An 18,551-nucleotide genomic window follows, 5' to 3' on the forward strand; every position below is an offset into this window, starting at 1 on the left:
GCGATGAAAGGAAGGCTCTGGTGATATGCAACACTTGTTTGCCTTTTGAGTTGAGTTTATTTCTTTTTGCTTTGGATTAGTAGACATTGATGTGACGAAGACTCAGTAATGTGAAATTCCAGTATTGCACCTGTTGGAGAATGGTCTCCAAAGTCAGGTGGCGTTTGGAGAAGGTACATTATCCTTGAGATTTTCTGCCCTTTAGAATTGTTAAAAGTGGACATGAATATGTATAAAATGTAAATAAACTCAATAGAAATGTCAAGGTCATTGGAACTGCCAAATGAACTGTCAAGTTGTAGAAGTGTTAAAGTGGCCTGGCCTTTTGTTTTAAATAAACTGTCTTCATTTCTTAAAATAAATAATGCTTGCTATTCAGCTCTGACTGTTGACACAAGTCTGAGGGTTGTCAATAAAGACTGTATGACTGAACTCATAACCAATGGTTTTCACGATTGGCAGTCAGTTCACAAATTGATTGACAGATCAAGTGCTTTTAAAGATTTTGAAGTGGGGCTCGGAATGTAAGTGCTGTGCCTGTGAGGATGCTGAGTGAATTGCCACGGATGATGTAAGGGAAAAGGTTGGTGAATTGTTGGTTGGGGGATTAGTTGGCATTTATTTGGTGTAAGAACTAAACAGGGTAACAGGCACGGGCAGAGAACAAGGTGGCATGGGTCAGCATGGAGTGGGTCCTAGGCAGTGTATACACATTGTGGTGTGAGGGATGAGGGCTGCTTCCTGTTCCACTGTTGTTTTCAAAACTGCAACAAAGTCTCAGACCATAGAATCCCTACAGTGTGAAAGCAGGCCATTGAACCCTCTGAAGAGCATTCCACTCAGACCCAATCTGCTACCATATTCCCATAACCCAGCATTTCCCATGGCTAATCCACCTAGCCTGTACATCCCTGGACACTATGGGCAGTTTAGCGTTACCAATCCAACTAACTGGCACATGTTTGGACTGTGGAAGGAAACCAGAGCACCCGGAGGAAACCCACACAGACACGGGGAGAATGTGCAAACTCCACACAGACGGTTGCCTGAAGCTAGAATTGAACTTGGGTCTCTGGTTCTGTGACGCAACAGTGCTGACCACTGAGCCACTGTGCAGCCCTGAGGTATGCCTTACACACAGCTCAGCCCTGTGATGCCCTCAAACATTTTCTGGGGTGACAGGCCTGGCTCTATTTATTATCAGATTACAAATTGGAACCAAGGGCACTTTCTCCCATATTGGATTTGCAGGGCCAGGAATTTTCCCAGCTATGCACTCCTAACGCGCAGCTGATATTCAAGCCCATGTCTTTATTTGAGAAATCAATTTTGTTTTTCCTGTCTGCTTCCTTGGTAGTGTGCCCAGTGAGGTCAGTTTGACTCAAGAGGGCATGATACTGATGATAGTGAAGTGGGAGATGGCACGGGGCAGGGTTACACTAGGCACACAGACACACAAGATGTTCGCTGAGCCATAAGTTGGCCACTTGACACACAAGATGGCTGCTGGACCACAATATGGAGAGAGATTGCAGAGCAAACACAGACACTACCTGGGGCCACCAGAATGCCAGTATAATGCACGCACAACCTAAGGGTTACACTAGGCACACAGACACACAAGATATTCACTGAGCCATAAGTTGGCCACTTGACACACAAGATGGCTGCCGGACCACAATATGGAGAGAGATTGCAGAGCAAACACAGACACTACCTGGGGCCACCAGAATGCCAGTATAATGCACGCACAACCTAATTGATTAGTTTAAGGTTGGTGGGGTAGAGAATACACATGTGTAACAAACACTGCCCACTGAAGTGTCAGGGTCCAGGCAACACCATTGATAGAAATGCTAACAGTCTGATATGGGCTCAATGCAGAGTGATAATAGCCAGGGCTGCTGTAATCATCCTTCTCAGGAAGAGTGATTAACGCCCAATACTACAGCAATGAACTTCCGTGCAGACATTGAAACTGACAATGTCTGTGCTGAAACTGACGATGAGTGTGCTGAAATTAACAAAGGCTGCGTAGGAACTAACAATGACTACACTGAAACTATTAACGATTCTGCAATGTTTACAATAAACAAACCATGTTACAAAGACAATAACCTCATCACTGATCTATTATATTAAAAAATGTATAAAAGTATCTTGATATCTGCTCCAGGTAGAGAGAAGACTCACAGCTGACCACTGTGCTGTTGGTGTCTCTCTCTCCCCGGAGCTTGGGCATTTCCTTGTACAATAAACTCTGTCATTGAACCCCCAACTCTGACTCCAAGGCTGGTGATTTTCCCCACACCAACAGTGACAGATTCTGCATGTGATAGATACCATCAAGTATAAAACCACTTGTCTTCTGCAAACCTTGCAATCAGGCTTCACATCAATTGTCTTTAAATAGTTCAGCCATTACATTTCTTCTCTTAAGCAGCAAGCACTCTCTCTCTCTCGGTCAAGTCTTGTTCCTAACCACAGATCAGGTTTGTAGGCAGTTCAACCTTCCACTGAGTAGAAACTTGACCTTCCCCTCTCATGACTCTTGCCCTCATGCATTCGGCCCACCTAAAACCATTATTGCATTAAAAACATGATTAATTTAATTAAAAAGCCCAAAGGGGTTTCCGATGTTGAAAGTTATATTGTTGCTGTTTCTGAATAAAAATATTTGTTGTTGTTTCAAAATAACTATCTTGCATGTTTTGATATAATTGTCTTCTTCAGTTTAAGATAATTAAAGCCGTGCTGTAGAAAACATCAGACAAAGCTTGCATTTACTTGCCCTGGAGCCATGAATGAGCACAGTCACATGGACATTAGGGGATATTTTTGCAACCCACAATGAGCCCGGAGCAGTGATATGGACAAATGGTCTTTCTTTTTTAAATTCGTTTTTATGTTACTATGAAAAGACCATTATTTTGAACTTTTTATTTCTTTACTTTTCTATTGTTTCCCAAGAATTCATACTCAAGAATTTGTACGTAGGTACCCTTGTACTGAAGATGGCACCGTAAACCTTTCACTGTATTCATGTGAGTACATGTGACAATAAAACTAATTCAATTCAATAAAAACTAACATACAGGAGATGGTCACACCCCTCAGATTAGTCATGATGTGGAGGTGCTGGTGTTGAACAGGGATGGACAAAGTTAAAAATCACTCAACACTAGGTTATAGTCCAGGACCCTGGCACCAGGGAGGCAACATACCTTCCGGGAATCCCGATCCTGACCACAAAATCTCCCGTCAATTCTCCTAACAATCGAGTCTCCTACCACTAGCGCTATTCTATTCTGCCCCCTTCCCTTCTCTTCTTCAAAAAATTCAATCAAGTTTGTGAGACATGATTTCCCACGCACAAAGCCATGTTGACTATCCCTAATCAGTCCTTCTTTTCCAAATACATGTACATCTTGTCCCTCAGGATTCCCTCCAACAACTTGCCCACCACCGACATCAGGCTCACTGGTCTACAGTTCCCTGGCTTGTCTTTACCACCCTTCTTAAACAGTGGCACCATGTTTGCCAACCTCCAGGGTTAGTTGGAAGTACACCTTTTGGAGCACTGCTCCTTCGTCAGGTAGCTAGTGGAATAGGATCATAGGACACAGAATTTATAGTAAAAGATCATAGTGTCATACAGCTGGTGTGATGTATTGAACAAACCTAGATTGCTGTTAAGTCTGAAACCTGAAACGCATTCTAAGTGATTAAAGACTTCACAGCAATCTAGGCTTGCTCAGTACATTGCATCAGTTGTATGACACTTTGATCTTTTCCTATAAATTCTGTGTCCTATGATCCTGCCCCACTAGCTATCTGATGAAGGAGCAGCGCTCTGAAAGCTTTTACTTCCAAATAACCCTGTTGGACTATAACCTGGTGTTGTGTGATTTTTAACTTTGTCCATCAGAATAGGTCATTCAGGTTTGTTCTGTTAACAAAGAAGAAAGTACAAGAATCCAGAGGATAGCATTCAAGTTCCTGCAATTGTCACAAGGTTCATTCAAACTGTGTGGATGAGAATGGGGAACTACAAGGAGAATGAGGGACAAAGACAGAAATTGCTGGAAAAACTCAGCAAGTCTGGCAGCATCTGTGGAGAGAGAAACAGAGTTAATGTTTCACATCCAGAGACCCTTCGTCAGAACCAGATGTCTCTGGACATGAAAAGTTAAATCATTTTCTCTCTCCACAGATGCTGCCAGACCTGCTGGGTTTTTCCAGCAATTTCTGCTATTGTTTCAGATTTCCAGCATCTGCAGATTTTTGGTTTTTTTGGGTTAAGAAGAATGTAGGAACTGACCTTATCACCATGATACAGGCGAATTAAGTGAAGAGAGAAAATAGAAACATAATATATAGGAGGTAATACGATTAGGGGCTTAGATCCTGTTCTCTACAGCCTTGATCATGACCCAAGACTGTGTGGCCTAACTGCTGTCAGGTTTAAGGCCATCTGCTCAGGCTGGAGAGGAATTTGGCATGGGGTAGGAATCCAGTTGTGGTCGTCGACATCTGTGCCAATGACATTAATAGAACTACAAAGGAGGTTCAGCTGAAAAATATTGGAAAGTTAGCAGCTAACTTAAAAGTCTTGGTGGTGCTCCCTAAATCACAAGCAAACTGACTTCGGGTAAATAATATTCCAAAGAACATTCATATCATACTCAAACTCCTACCTCTGTTTCTTTCTGCACAGATGCTGCTAGACCTGCTGAGTATCTCCAGCATTTCCAGCATCCACAGTGTTATTATAGCATAAGTAAAGTTAAATGCATGGCTCAAATATTGGTGTGAGAAAAATGAGTTTTAGTTCATGGGGCACAGGCAGTGGAATGAGGTTGAAGGAAGCAGTCTGCTAGGATGGGATTCACTGAACTGCGCACAGCAGAGCGTCCTGACCAATCAAATGTCTAGGTCTGCAGGGATGGTTTTATACTAAATAGAGTGCAGAAGTCTTTGGGAGAGACCATATATAGACTTACAAAACAGAAGGATATGGTGGCATTGCAAGGCAGCTCCTTAGGTGATGATTCCCACACTGGTTCAGGAAATACAAACATAAAACAGCAAAGAGGATCAAAAAGTGGAGAAAAATATTAGTAGCCAAAATTAATCATTCTTTACTTAAATGTATTTGGAACAAAATAAATGAATTTACGATACAATTAGACTTTAATGGGTTTGATCTTGTCGGCAGTATGGAGACATGGTTACAAAGAGATGAAAGCTGGGAAATAAGCATTCGGTGGCATATGACTTCTCAATTGGTCAGGGAGGAAGGAAAGGTGATTGGGTAGCAGTGTTCATGGACGGAATGAATACAATAACTAGAAATGATCTTGAATTTGAAGGTGTACAACCCACAAGGGTGGAGGTAAGAAATAACCATGGGAGGGAGGGTCTAGTGGGAGTAGACAGTAGGCCTCCCAACAGTAACTATACTGCAGAAGAGAGAAAAAAATATAGGAAAGGTGGTACATTAGTCATCGGTGACTTTAATCTTCATGTAGATTAGAAAAATCAAATTAGCAGAGGTACCATGAGAAACAAAAACAGGCATTAGATTAGATTAGATTACTTACAGTGTGGAAACAGGCCCTTCGGCCCAACAAGTCCACACTGCCCCGCCGAAGCGCAACTCACCCATACATTTACCCCTTACCTAACACTACGGGCAATTTAGCATGGCCAATTCATCTGACCTGCACATCTTTGGATTGTGGGAGGAAACCGGAGCACCCGGAGGAAACCCACGCAGACACGGGGAGAACGTGCAAACTCCACACAGTCAGTCACCTGAGGCGGGAACTGAACCCGGGTCTCTGGCGCGGTGAGGCAGCAGTGCTAACCACTGTGCCACCTTGCCGCCCATTTCTCATAGAAGGGAAGGCACAACGAGCTCAAGGAGGAATTTATAGAACTTATCACCTAAATAGTTGAAATTTTGTCCTCCAGTGGTGGCATTATGTTTTGGACAGTTTCCTAGAACAGTATGTTGTTGATCCACTTGGGGATAAGGCTACTTTGGATCTGGTGATTTGCCATGAAGCAGGTTCAATAAATTCTTTCAGAGTAAAAGATCTCTTCGGAAACAGTGACCATTACATGGCAGAATTTAGCATTCAGTGTGAGAACAAGAAACTTGGGTTGGAAACAACTGTGCTAAACTTAATAAGTAAGGGTAATTATAAAGGAATGAGGGCAGAGTTAGCTCGGTGGACTGGGAAAGAAGTTTAACAGAAAAGGAACTTAATTTTCATAAATGTGAGGTGCTGCATTTTGGAAAGGTAAATCAGGGCAGGACTAATACACTTAATGATAAGGTCCTGGGGAGTGTTGCTGAACAAAGAGATCTTGGAATGCAAGCTCATAGTTCCTTGAATGGACACGTTGGGCTGAAGGATCTGTTTCCGTATTGTACATCTCTTTGGCTCTAAAAGACTCTCGGAATCTGGCCTGAACACAAGCTATGAATTCTTTTGCATGACTACCACTGACAATATAGTTTTTCCAATCTACATGAAGATTATGATGATATTATCTATTACATTTATGTCAGTCCATCAATTTTTCTAACACAATGAGATTTTAATGTTTCTGTTTCTTTACCAAATAAACTTTAAATTACTGCTGATAATGTCTGTGTTCTTCATTGACAGTCAGCTCACTGCACACAATGATTTATCTGTATTTTGCCCCAAGATTCTCCAATCTTAATCTGTTCTTATTTACAATAGAAACTGGGGATCAGTCATCTGTTCCTTTGTTGTTAGCAATAACAATTGTTTAACCAGACCTCATGTATAGAAATGTGTATGTCCTTTGTAGGAAAAATGAGAGATCAATCTTTACCATACTTGCATCATTTGACATTTTTAACTGAACAGTTTTCCTTGCTGAGCAGAGTTCATCACATCTATTAAAATCACAATTCTTCTTGCCTTTAAAGTCGGATGAGGATTTTGTCTGTGAATTGTGCTGATGAGTGATGATGTGCACCTGCCATTACTTGGCAGAGATGAATCATCAAAATTGTCATATCCATTAGAGAATGCTTTGGCATAAATTCTATGCAAAACAGGAGTTCTGCACTGTGGAAGCTTAGAAATTAAAGTACAACATTTAAAATGCCAATTCTGGCTGAAGATTGTATCAGTCACCTAGGAGAACAGTGAATTGGAAAGAAAAATGTTTTGATCACTAGTTCACAGATAGCTGTAATCGATGGTCTCCCTTCATTTGGTTTCACGTTTCCAAAAAAAAATCTACCAGTGCTTATCTGATACACACAGACCAAAAAGGGACAAAGACAATCAAAAAATGGCACAATTTCAGAAGGAACAATGTTCAAAATACAGCAAAGTTGAGGTAACTTGCTGTGTTTCTGCAAGAGTACCTCCAAAATATGTTGCTTGTGCCTTGCCAAAGAATTGGTACTGACACTGAGTGTCAATATTGTCATTAGCTCTCCCTTATTACTGAAGGGTGGTATGGGAAGATATTCAATGACCTGATGAAAGCAGGCAAAGCATCAACACATCGCCAACTTTCCTATTCATTTGCCCTTGTACTGCATTCATATTAATAAATGTATCTCTGCTTACATTAAACACAAGTATTCACAAACTTAAAATACTTTCCTACATGTAATAGGGGACTATATCATTTGTCGTTAAAACCTATATTTTACTTGAGATAATAGGCTCTTTAAGAATTGGGCTTCTCTTAAAAGGATCTTATAGCAAAGCACTTGGTTTCTAATAACTGATCATGTGACCAAGTTGCCGAGGAACTGGTTTGAAGATGGATTCTGTTGTACAGTTGAATACATATTTGTTATGCATACTTAAGATAGGATATTAACAGTAACTGCGCATCTAAATCAGCATTCAATCCTGAGTTATGCTATGATTTACCCACGTTGTAGGCTTACTGGGATATGCATTTGGAGAGCTGTGAGATAAGGAGGCCACTTTCAGCATGGCAACCTGTAACTAGCAGAGTGCTACAGTGATCAGTGTTTAGGCATACAAGGCAGTGGACCATGAGTTAGAAAATAGGATTAGGCTGGATTGTTATTTTAATTCTCAGTACAGACGAATTAACTTCTGCCACCTTCATCTTCTGTTTGCTCCTGTACCACTGAAATCAATTTTCTCAGTGCTGCCAAACGTTGCAGGTTTAGCCCATTCACAAGGCCATAATTTCTTAATGAACTATTCTTTGAATTTTCAAATTACTGTGCTTTGTTTTATAGTGCCTTAATTACTAAGTGTCAAGTTGAACAAAGCAAGAATATCCTTTGATTTATGCTCCTGCAATAAGCACTGACTTTAACTCAAGCAGGTAAGCCCCACCACATTGTTGTTAGGAGACACAGTCATAATGTCTCAGCCTGATTTCAGTTTCAGCTGAGAATAGGGAAAGAATAATGGGGAGGCAAGATGTGGCGGAGAACTGGAATTAATATTTTTCATCAGCCTTCATTGTAGGAGATACTGAGCATTCCAAAACACTAAATAATCAAGGCTCAAAAAATGGTGGTCTGAGAGAGAAAAGAATGCAATAGCTACCACTAAAAAAAATTAGGGAAACTAAGGAGGCTAAAGGCTGATAAATCCAGTGACCCTGAACGGCTGCATCCCAGCATATTAAAGGAAGTAGCTACAGAGATAATGCATGCACTGGCAGCAATCTGCCAAGACTCTGGAAATATCCCAGAGGACTGGATTCTGCATGTTTATTCAGAATAGGGAGGGAGATAAAAATAAAATGAGTAACTATAGGCCAGTTAGCACTAGGAAAATATTAGAGTCTGTTGTAAAGTATGTAATAACCGAATATTTAGGAATACAGAATCTCACCACAACCACCTGATGAAAGAGCAGCGCTCTGAAAGCTAGTGCTTCCAAATAGACCTGTTGGACTATAACCTGGTGTTGTGTGATTGTAAACTTTGTACACCCCAGTCGAACAGTGACACCTCCAAATCAGAATATAATCAAGCAGAGTTAGCATGGCTTCAGGAAGGGGAAATCATACCTGAAACATTTACCAAAATTCTTTGAAGAAGTAACAAGCAGAATACAGAAAGGGGACTAGTAGATGTGATATATTAAGTTTCCAAAAAACATTTGATCAGCGTGGCTAAAGCATTGGATAATTTATTGAAGACAGAATTGAGAAATAAGGTAGTTTTTTTCAACCTGGAGACCTGCAACAAACTGAGTGACACAGGGATCAATGCCAGGACCACAGTTACTTACAATGCATATTAATGATTTGGACAAGAAAGTGAATTTACCAAGTTTGTAAATGACAAAAATAGTCAGTGGGACAAGCTGTGAGAATAACATAAAGAGCCTGCAGAGAGATATAGATGGATTAAGCGAGTGAGAAAAAAATTGACAGATGATATAGAACCCCTATAGTATGGAAGCAGGCCATTCAGCCCATTGAGTCTGCACTGACCCTCCAAAGAGCATCCCATCTAGACACACCTCGACTATCCCAATAACCCTACATTTTTACCATGGCTAATCCACATAACCTACATATCCCTGGATGCTACAGGGCAATTTAGCATGGTCAATCCATCTAACCAGCACATCCTTGGACTGTGGGAAGAAACTGGAGCACTCAGAGGAAACCCACACAGACACAGGAGAATGTATGAACTCCATGCAGATAGTCACCCAAAGGTGGAATGGAACCCAGGTCCCTGGCGCTATGAGGCAGCAGTACAAACCACTGAGTCACCATGTCACCCACCGATGATGTGGGAGTGAGTGGTTATTCTCTTAGGCAAAAGGAATAGGAAAGCTATGTAGTATTTCGATGAAGGAAAACTGCAGAAAACTGCATCACAAGAGATTTGAGTATCCTCACGTATGAACCAGAAAAAGTAAACATATATGCCCAGCAGGTAATAGGGAAGCCAAATGGAATCTTGGCCTTTATTTCAAAGATAATGAAGTATAAAAGTAAGAAATTCTGGCTAAAACTGTACACGGTTGTTGTGGCTAAATCACCACAAGTTATCTTTAATTCGGCCTCTTATTAAGAATCTTACAGGCAATCAAGTACTGAATCAATGGTTTAGAATTTGTTGCATGTAGCAACCAAATAAGCAAGTTAAGCCTCAAAACTCAATTTGACTATTACCCGATTAAGGGTGGATCTTAGTTACACTTACAACAAACATTATCTGTCTTTGGACATGTCCAGGGTTCACTCCTTGTTCAATGTTGTTCTTTAAAGGTCTGCTCCTGAATTGTCCTAGTTTGGATTAGTGTACAGTTTTCTCTCTTTTAGGTTTGTGGTGTAACGTTATTGATGATTCAATCAATTCTTTCATCCCCAACAATGATTACACTTTTAGAGACCTCGAGTCTGTAGCTTGCCTTCTTACCAGAAATAGTTCCCCTGATTCTTGTTACATACGAAGTTAGCTGTCTGTATGAAAACAGCCTGTTGAATAATTAACCCCTTTACTTCAGGACATTCTTTCTGCAGGCAGTCTTAATTGCTCATTTGTCATCAGGCAGCATGTTATCAAGCAGCGTTACCGCCTGTCACTTAGGAAATAACCTGTTTATGTTGCTTTGACTCCTTCTTTGATGGATGGTTAATTAGTGTGTTGCTTTCAATTCCTTTATGACAGTTTCTTCTTGTCCCTTTTATCTCAGGAAATAATTTATTCCAGGAAAAACTTTGCTGGTTCTTTCAATTTATGAACAGTTATTAAAGGTCTGAAGTTTACATTGTCGCAACTCACATGTTAGACCACACCGAGAATATTGCAAACTATTTTGTTCCCCTTATCTAAGAAAAGACACATGGGCATTGGAAGCAGTCCAGAGAAGGTGTATTATGTTGACCACATTTGGGGGAATTTTCTTCTGAGGAGACATTGAGTCTGTTGGGTTTGTACTCATTGGAGTTTATTAGAATAACAGGAGACTTTATTTAAGATTCTTATGGGGCTTTATAGGGTTGGTGCCAAGAAGTTGTTTCCTTTTGTGGGAGTAGTCTGGAACCAGAGGGGATAATTTCAGAGTATGGGGTCATCTACTTAAGAAAGAGACAAGGAGGAATTATCTCCTTGAGAGAATAGTGAATCTGTGGAATGCTTTACCACAAAGAGCTGTAAAGGTGACATTGTCAAGGCAGAGATAGACAGACTTCTAAACATTAAGAGAATTAAGGGTTATGGAGTAAAGCCAGAAAAATTAAATTGAGGATTGTCAGATCAGTCATGATCTCATTGAATAGCATGACGGACTCAATGAGTGAATGGACTGCTTCTGCTCCAGAGCATTGACACCAAAAGCAATATTGAAACACAGATCTTCTTAAATCTTCTCAAAAATCGCAAACACAGACCTGTGTAAAATGTTGGCCAGGTTAGTTCTAGCCATTTCCAACACAGCTTATGTAACATACATTGACTGTGACAGCACTAGCCATGCTTAGAGCAGAAACATGCACTGGACTTGACAGGTACAGCTAGGAGGCTACCAACAGTTCCACAAGGCATTAGCTCATTGTGAAGCAGAGCACATACATGTGAGACCAACTGCTTAGACAGGCACGAAGCCTTCTGGCTCATTAGTTCTGCTATTTGCAGGGAGCTGATGTCTGGGGTTTATATTCCATGCCTTGGGTAGTGCTTGCTTCCCTTTTCCTTCCTCTATCTATTCCTTTGGTTTGCTCCTGACCTAGAAGATGCCTCTGTTGTGATCCCTCATGTTCCTGTACAATGGTTGCTGGTTCCCATCTCCAGTCACTGAGCTGTCAGTGATTTGTGCAGAAGGATTTCCTGAGCTGCCCAGGAGTTATGAGTTAGAGGAATCCCCTAACTCATAAGACTCCCATATCATGCTGTTAAGGAATACAAGCCATTCAGCGATATCTGCTCTGTGCCACTTGTTGATCAGCCGAACATAATTGTCCTTCTTTGATATGAGCTGATCAGTGCTTCCATCAGAGTCAAGATTAGAGTGGCGCTGGAAATGTACAGCAGGTCAGGCAGCATCCGAGGAGCAGGAAAATCAACTTTTTGGACAGGAGCCTTTCATCAGGAATGAGAAGGGCATTCCTGATGAAGGGCTCCGACACGAAACATCAATTTTCCTGCTCCTCAGATGCTGCCTGAGCTGCTGTGCTTTTCCAGCACCACTCTTATCTTGACTCTAATATCCAGCATCTGCAGTCTGCACTTTTGCCCAGTGCTTCCATTCGCTGGACGTCTTCCAAGTGTATATATATATATCAGATTCTCTCTGCAAATCGATTAAAAGTGGCCACCAAACCTTTTTAATTGATCCACAACTGGCTTAAAAGGCATTTACTTGAAGGAGTGATGGATTTGTGCAGAAGGATCCCTCCCCCCTCCCCCCACTGATGCTACATCTCTGAGAATTCATAAATTTACAGTTACGTTTTTCTTTAAGGCAAGAAGGTGTAATTGCTGCACATTTTGAAATAACTGGCGAACGTGTTTGCAGGTCATGTTGCAGATAAAAACCCTTGGTTTATTTGACAGATCAATTAACAAGGCTGAGACTGGGACCAATACATTATTGGAGAGCAAGAGCTGAAAGAGGCAGGATTTTAAGATTGCTTTGCATTTGGAAGAGAGATCATTGCATGATGTCATAAATGTAAATGATTCTAACTATAAGAATTATTGTTTGTGTTTATTTTAACTCATTTGTATGTAGTCTATTGCAGCTGTTAAGAAAGTGAACATCAGGAGTGGCAATCAGTAACTTGCAAAGATAATTAAAATCAAGTTTAGTGGACAGAGTCTGGCTAAATTAGAAAATAAAATGATGCGACATTCTATGAGGTTTGTGGGAATGTGTTGACAGTACATTTACTACCCTTCTAAAAATATATGATAATTCAAAATAGGGGCATATTAGACTGTTCAGACCCTCAAACCCGTTCCACCATTCAATATGATCATGGCTGGTCTGATGGTCCTTCATCCACTTTCCCCCACACTCTAGATTCCCCTACTAATCAAGAATCTATCTACCTGAGCCTTAAGTATTGACAAGGACTCTTCCCCTAGTTCTTTGTGGCAAGTAATTTCAAAGATTCACAATCGTCTGAGAGAAGAAATTCCTGCTCATCTCAGTCTTAAATTGGTGCTCCCCTTATTCTGAAACTGTTTTGCCTGGTCCTAGACTCTCCTGTGAGCACTTACTCTGTCAAACCCCTTAAGAATCCCATATTTGTCAATGAGATCACCTGTCATTCTTCTAAAATCTAAGGTTTACTGATAAAATAAAGCATTCATACCAAGGATTTTCCTTGTGAACCTTCTCTGCATTGCCTCCAAATAAATAATATAGTTTCTTAAGTAAGGGGTCGAATTAGATTAGATTAGATTAGATTTCAGTGTGGAAACAGGCCCTTCGGCCCAACAAGTCCACACCGACCCGCCGAAGCGCAACCCACCCATGCCCCTACATTTACCCCTTACCTAACACTACGGGCAATTTAGCATGGCCAATTCACCTGACCTGCACATCTTTGTGACTGTGATTTACAAGGATGTTGCCAGGATTGGAGGGTTTGAACTAGAGAGAAAGGCTGACTAGGCTGGGGTTATTTTCCCTGGAGGTTTGGAGGCCAAGGGGTGACCTTACAGTGGTTTATAAAATCATGAGAGGCATGGATAGGGTGAATAACCAAGGTCTTTTCCCTGAGATGGGTGAGTCCAAAACTAGAGTGGATAGGTTTAAGGTGAGAGCAGAAAGATTTAAAAGGGTCCTAATGGGCAACTTTTTCACACAGGGGCTGGTGCATGTAGGAATGAGCAACAGTGACAGTGGTGGAGGCTGGAACAATTACAGCATTTAAAAGGCATGTGGAATAGGAAGGGTTTATAAGGATATAGGCCAAATGTTGGTAAGTGGAACGAGATTAATTTAGAATATCTGGTCAGCATGGATCAGTTAGACCAAAGACATCTCTATGACTCTATTTGATTAAGTCCCTAATCTATAAAGTCAGAGCAAAGCATTTCACGGGAATTCAGTAAGGTTTAACATAGTATTATCACAAAGACATTTGAAGTTGCATAATTTTATCACTATAAAATTCATATGCCTTTTGGCATTTTAGGTGTGAAATGTTATTAAAAGTGAGTATTTTATAAATTGGTGAATTATTGAGTCTTCAAATGATGTCGTCAAATAATAGTATATGGAACCTTGATGCAATTATGTGAATTTTCAAACTGTTGTGCCTAAGGCATAGTACTTTTTAATGAAGGGTTAATACTTGAATTAAAATAACAGCCAAAGGAAATTCAATGGAACGTATTAAACTTTTGTGTCCAGCTTAATTTTATAGTCTTGATTTAGAAAGGAGTTTGGATTATCTTCAAACTTAAAGCAGAGAATGCGTCATCAGACGTTTGGCAAAATCGTTCTGCAACACTTGCTGTATTTTACTGTACCATACAGTAACAATATTGTATATTTATGTAGCACCTTTAATGTAAGAAAACATCCCATGTGATTCACATGAGCATTATGATACCAAGTCACATAATTTAAGTTAGTTAAATAGCCAAAAGCTGGGTCAGACAGGTAGGTCTGAAGCAAAGTTGTAAAGGATTTTTTTAATTCATTTGTGGGACTTGGGCATCACTGGCTGGGCCAGCACTGATAGCCCATCCCCATTTGCCCTTGAGAAGGTGGTGGTGAGCAGCCTTCTTGAATCGCTGCAGTCCACTTGATGTGGGTTGACCCACAATGCCAGTAGGGAGGGAATTGCAGGATTTTGGCCTAACAACTGTGAAGCAACGGCAGTATATTTCCAAATCAGGGTGATGAGTGGCTTGGAGGGGGACTTGCAGATGGTGATGTTCCCAAGTATCTGTTGCCCTTGTCCCTGATGGAAGTGGTTGTGGGTTTGGAAGGTACAGTCTAAGGGTCTTTGGTGAATTTCTGCAGTGCATCTTGTAGATAGTACACACTGCTACTGAGCACCAGTGGTGGAGGGATTGAATGTTTGTAGATATGGTGCCAATCAAGGAGGTTGCTTTATCCTGGATGGTGTCAAGCTTCTTGAGAGTTGTTGGAGCTGCACCCATTCAGGCAAGTGGGGAGTATTCCATCACACTCCTGACTTGTGCCTTGTAGATGGTGGATAGACCTTCGGGTGTCAGTAGGTGAGTTACTCATTGCATTATCTCTGACCTGCTCTTGTAGCCATTGTGTTTATGTGATGAGTCCAGTTGAGTTTTTAGCCAATGGTAACCCCCAAGGATGTTGGCAGTGGGGGATTCAGTGATGTCAAGGGGAGGTGGTTAGAATGCCTCTTTTTGGTGATGGTCATTATCTGGCATTTGTGTGGCGCAAATGTTACTTGCCACTTGTCTGCCCAAACCTGGATATTGTCCAGATTAGTTAGCGAGTTAAAGAAGTGTCGAGGAGAATTCCAGAGGGTGAGGCATAAGCGACTGAAGGCACAGTCACCAAAGGTGGAGCAGCTTCCTGAAGAAGGGCTTATGCCCGAAACATCGATTCTCCTGTTCCCTGGATGCTGCCTGACCTGCTGCGCTTTTCCAGCAACACATTTTCAGCAGCTGGAGCAATTATACTTGAGAATGCACAAAAGGCCAGAATTAGATGAACACAGATATCTTGGATAGTTACAAGATTGGAGGAGATTACAGAGATAGGGAGGGAAAAGGACATGGAGGAATTTGAAAACTAGAACGAACATGTTAAAATCAACACAATTGACTATGAATTAAGACATGGACAACAGTTTTGGATAACTTCAGATGTACAGAGGTATTGAGGGAAGCATTGCACAATCATGAAGTATGCAGTAATTTCTTCACATCCACAGGAAAAGCAATATATCCTGTTGGCCCTATTTTGCACTGATTGCATAACCTTTTCTATTTTTATCCATTTATAAATTAATGATGCTGCTATGTCAGTAATTCTCAATCACAACATTGTAATAATTGCCCCTGTTGTCATAGGATGTTTGTAAACAATATTCTTGCTTTGGAAAGAGAAGTTTGTAGGTTTCTTTCAAAACTTAGAATAATACTCAAGATGATGTATTATTCTAGCATTATAGAGGTCTACAGCAAAGAGAAAGGCCCTTCAACTCAAGTTTCCATGGGTCAAAAACCACTACCTAACTGTTCCAATCAAATTTTCCAGCTCTTCCATGGCCATGCATGCCCTGGCATCGCAAGTGCACATCTGAATACTTCTTAATTGCCACCTCTTTGGGTGAGAAAACCTTTCCTCACATCTCGTCTAAACCTCCTGTCCTTGACCTTAAATTTATGACCCCTCAATAAAGGGAAATATTCCTTCCTGTCTGTCCTATCAATATTACTCAGAATGTCATAAGTTACAACATGGTGTAAACCCTCCTGCTTAATTTAAAACAGCAACACAGAAACGATTTAGCCCATGCAGTAATCTGTGAACATTTGAGAAGCCAAGAACCATTTAAAGTAAAAATTAACCACTTTATTTCTTAAGGTATAACAGACAATAATTAATTAATAGCTTATTTACAACTCCCTCCTCTAACCTATCTTTTACTTTCCCTTCTATAATACTAGTCAGATTAGTATTTAATCTGATTAAGATTTACCAAACATTCAAGTTTTCAAAACCAACCAACTGTTGAATCTTCAATTTGGATCTTCCTGTGTCTTCTTTTCTTCTTAGGGATTATGCTTCACAGGTCACAGATTGATAAAGGTACCTTTAAGAGAGCTATTTTCTGAGCAGTCTGCAGATGTCATTGGCTTGGCAATTCTCGTCTCAACTGTTCAATTTTCCCTGGTCTTATACTGCCCCCCCCCCCCCCCCCAAGCATCGGATTGTGTCATTGGCTTTTAAGATTGTCAATATACTAAATTCAAACCAGATTGGAATTTGGTATTTTCAGGGGAATAATTTAAACTGATTGGCCTAATTCAAATCTGTTTTGTCGTTTCTAGGCAACCCAGCTAATCTAGCTTCCAACCAAATGTTACACTGTTATCTTATGCAAAGTTTGTGAAGGTTTGTAGCTCAGGTTGAGGTTTAGGCTGAGTTGTAGGTTTGATGTCCAACTGTTTCATTACCTGGCTCGGTAACATCATCAGTGGCGACCTCCAAGTGAAGCAAAGCTGTTGTCTCCTGCTTTCTATTTATATTTTTCTCCTGGATGGGGTTCCTAGAGTTTGTGGTGATGTCATTTCCTGTTCACTTTCTGAGGGGTTGATAGATGGCATCTAGATCTATGCGTTCGTTTATGGCGTTGTGGTTGGAGTGCCAGGCCTCAAGGAATTCTCTGGCATGTCTTTGCTTAGCCTGTCCCAGGATAGATGTTTGTCCCAGTCAAAATGCCAGAGAACTCATAGAGGCCTGGCACTCCAACCACAACGCCATAAACAAACACATAGATCTAGATGCCATCTATCAACCACTCAGAAAGCGAACAGGAAATGACATCACCACAAACCCCAGGAACCCCATCCAGGAGAAAGATATAAATAGAAAGCAGGAGACAGCAGCTTTGCTTCACTTGGATGTTGCCACTGATGATGTTACATAGCCAGGTAATGAAACATCTGGATATCAAACCTACAGCTCAGCGAGCAAACCTACACCCTAAACTGTTACCTTAATTCAGAACACTTGGTGCTGTCAGGTAATTCTGCTAGCTTTTAGCTCTCTTTAAGGTACAGTACACCCACATGTTCATAACATATACATCTTATGAATCTGTTTTGTCGTTTCCAGGCAACTAGTTAATTTAGTTTTTGACCAAGTGTTACATTGTTACCTTATTCAGAACACTTGGTGCTGTCAGGTAACTTTACCAGCTTTTAACTCTCTTAAAGGTACAGTACACCCACATCTTCATAACAGTTAATTTTTTGTGGTTTAATTTAAACTGATTGGCCTAATTTGAATCTGTTTTAACATTTCCAGGCAACCCAGCTAATCTTAGACCATAAGACCATCAGACATAGGAGCGGAAGTAAGGCCATTCGGCCCATCGAGTCCACTCCGCCATTCAATCATGGCTGATGCGCATTTCAGCTCCACTTACCAGCGTTCTCCCCGTAGCCCTTAATTCCTCTAGACAACAAGAATCTATCAATCTCGGCCTTGAAGACATTTAGCGTCCCGGCTTCCACTGCACTAATTATTACTGGGGGTATTACTGGGGGTGGATTGTAGTTTAAAATAAAAACAAATAAATATTCATGTTGATTTTGGTGGTGGGGAGGGCATTCATTTGTGTATGATGACACTTCTGTGTAGAGAAAAAATAGGAAAAACAACCAGCCTTCAGGTCAATGGGATCCAATAAACTTCCTCTTGAGAACGGACACTTCCCTTTCTGATTGGGAACTCAGTGAAAGCTGACGTCCTCTCCCATCTCCTCAGTGTTGACCGTCCACAAGGAACCAGTTTGACAGAATCCACCCCCCCCCCCCCCCCCCCCCCCCCCCCCCCCCCCGCCTCCGGAAAGCC

The sequence above is a fragment of the Chiloscyllium plagiosum genome, chromosome 14 (assembly GCF_004010195.1).
Source record: "Chiloscyllium plagiosum isolate BGI_BamShark_2017 chromosome 14, ASM401019v2, whole genome shotgun sequence".
NCBI lineage: Eukaryota > Metazoa > Chordata > Chondrichthyes > Orectolobiformes > Hemiscylliidae > Chiloscyllium > Chiloscyllium plagiosum.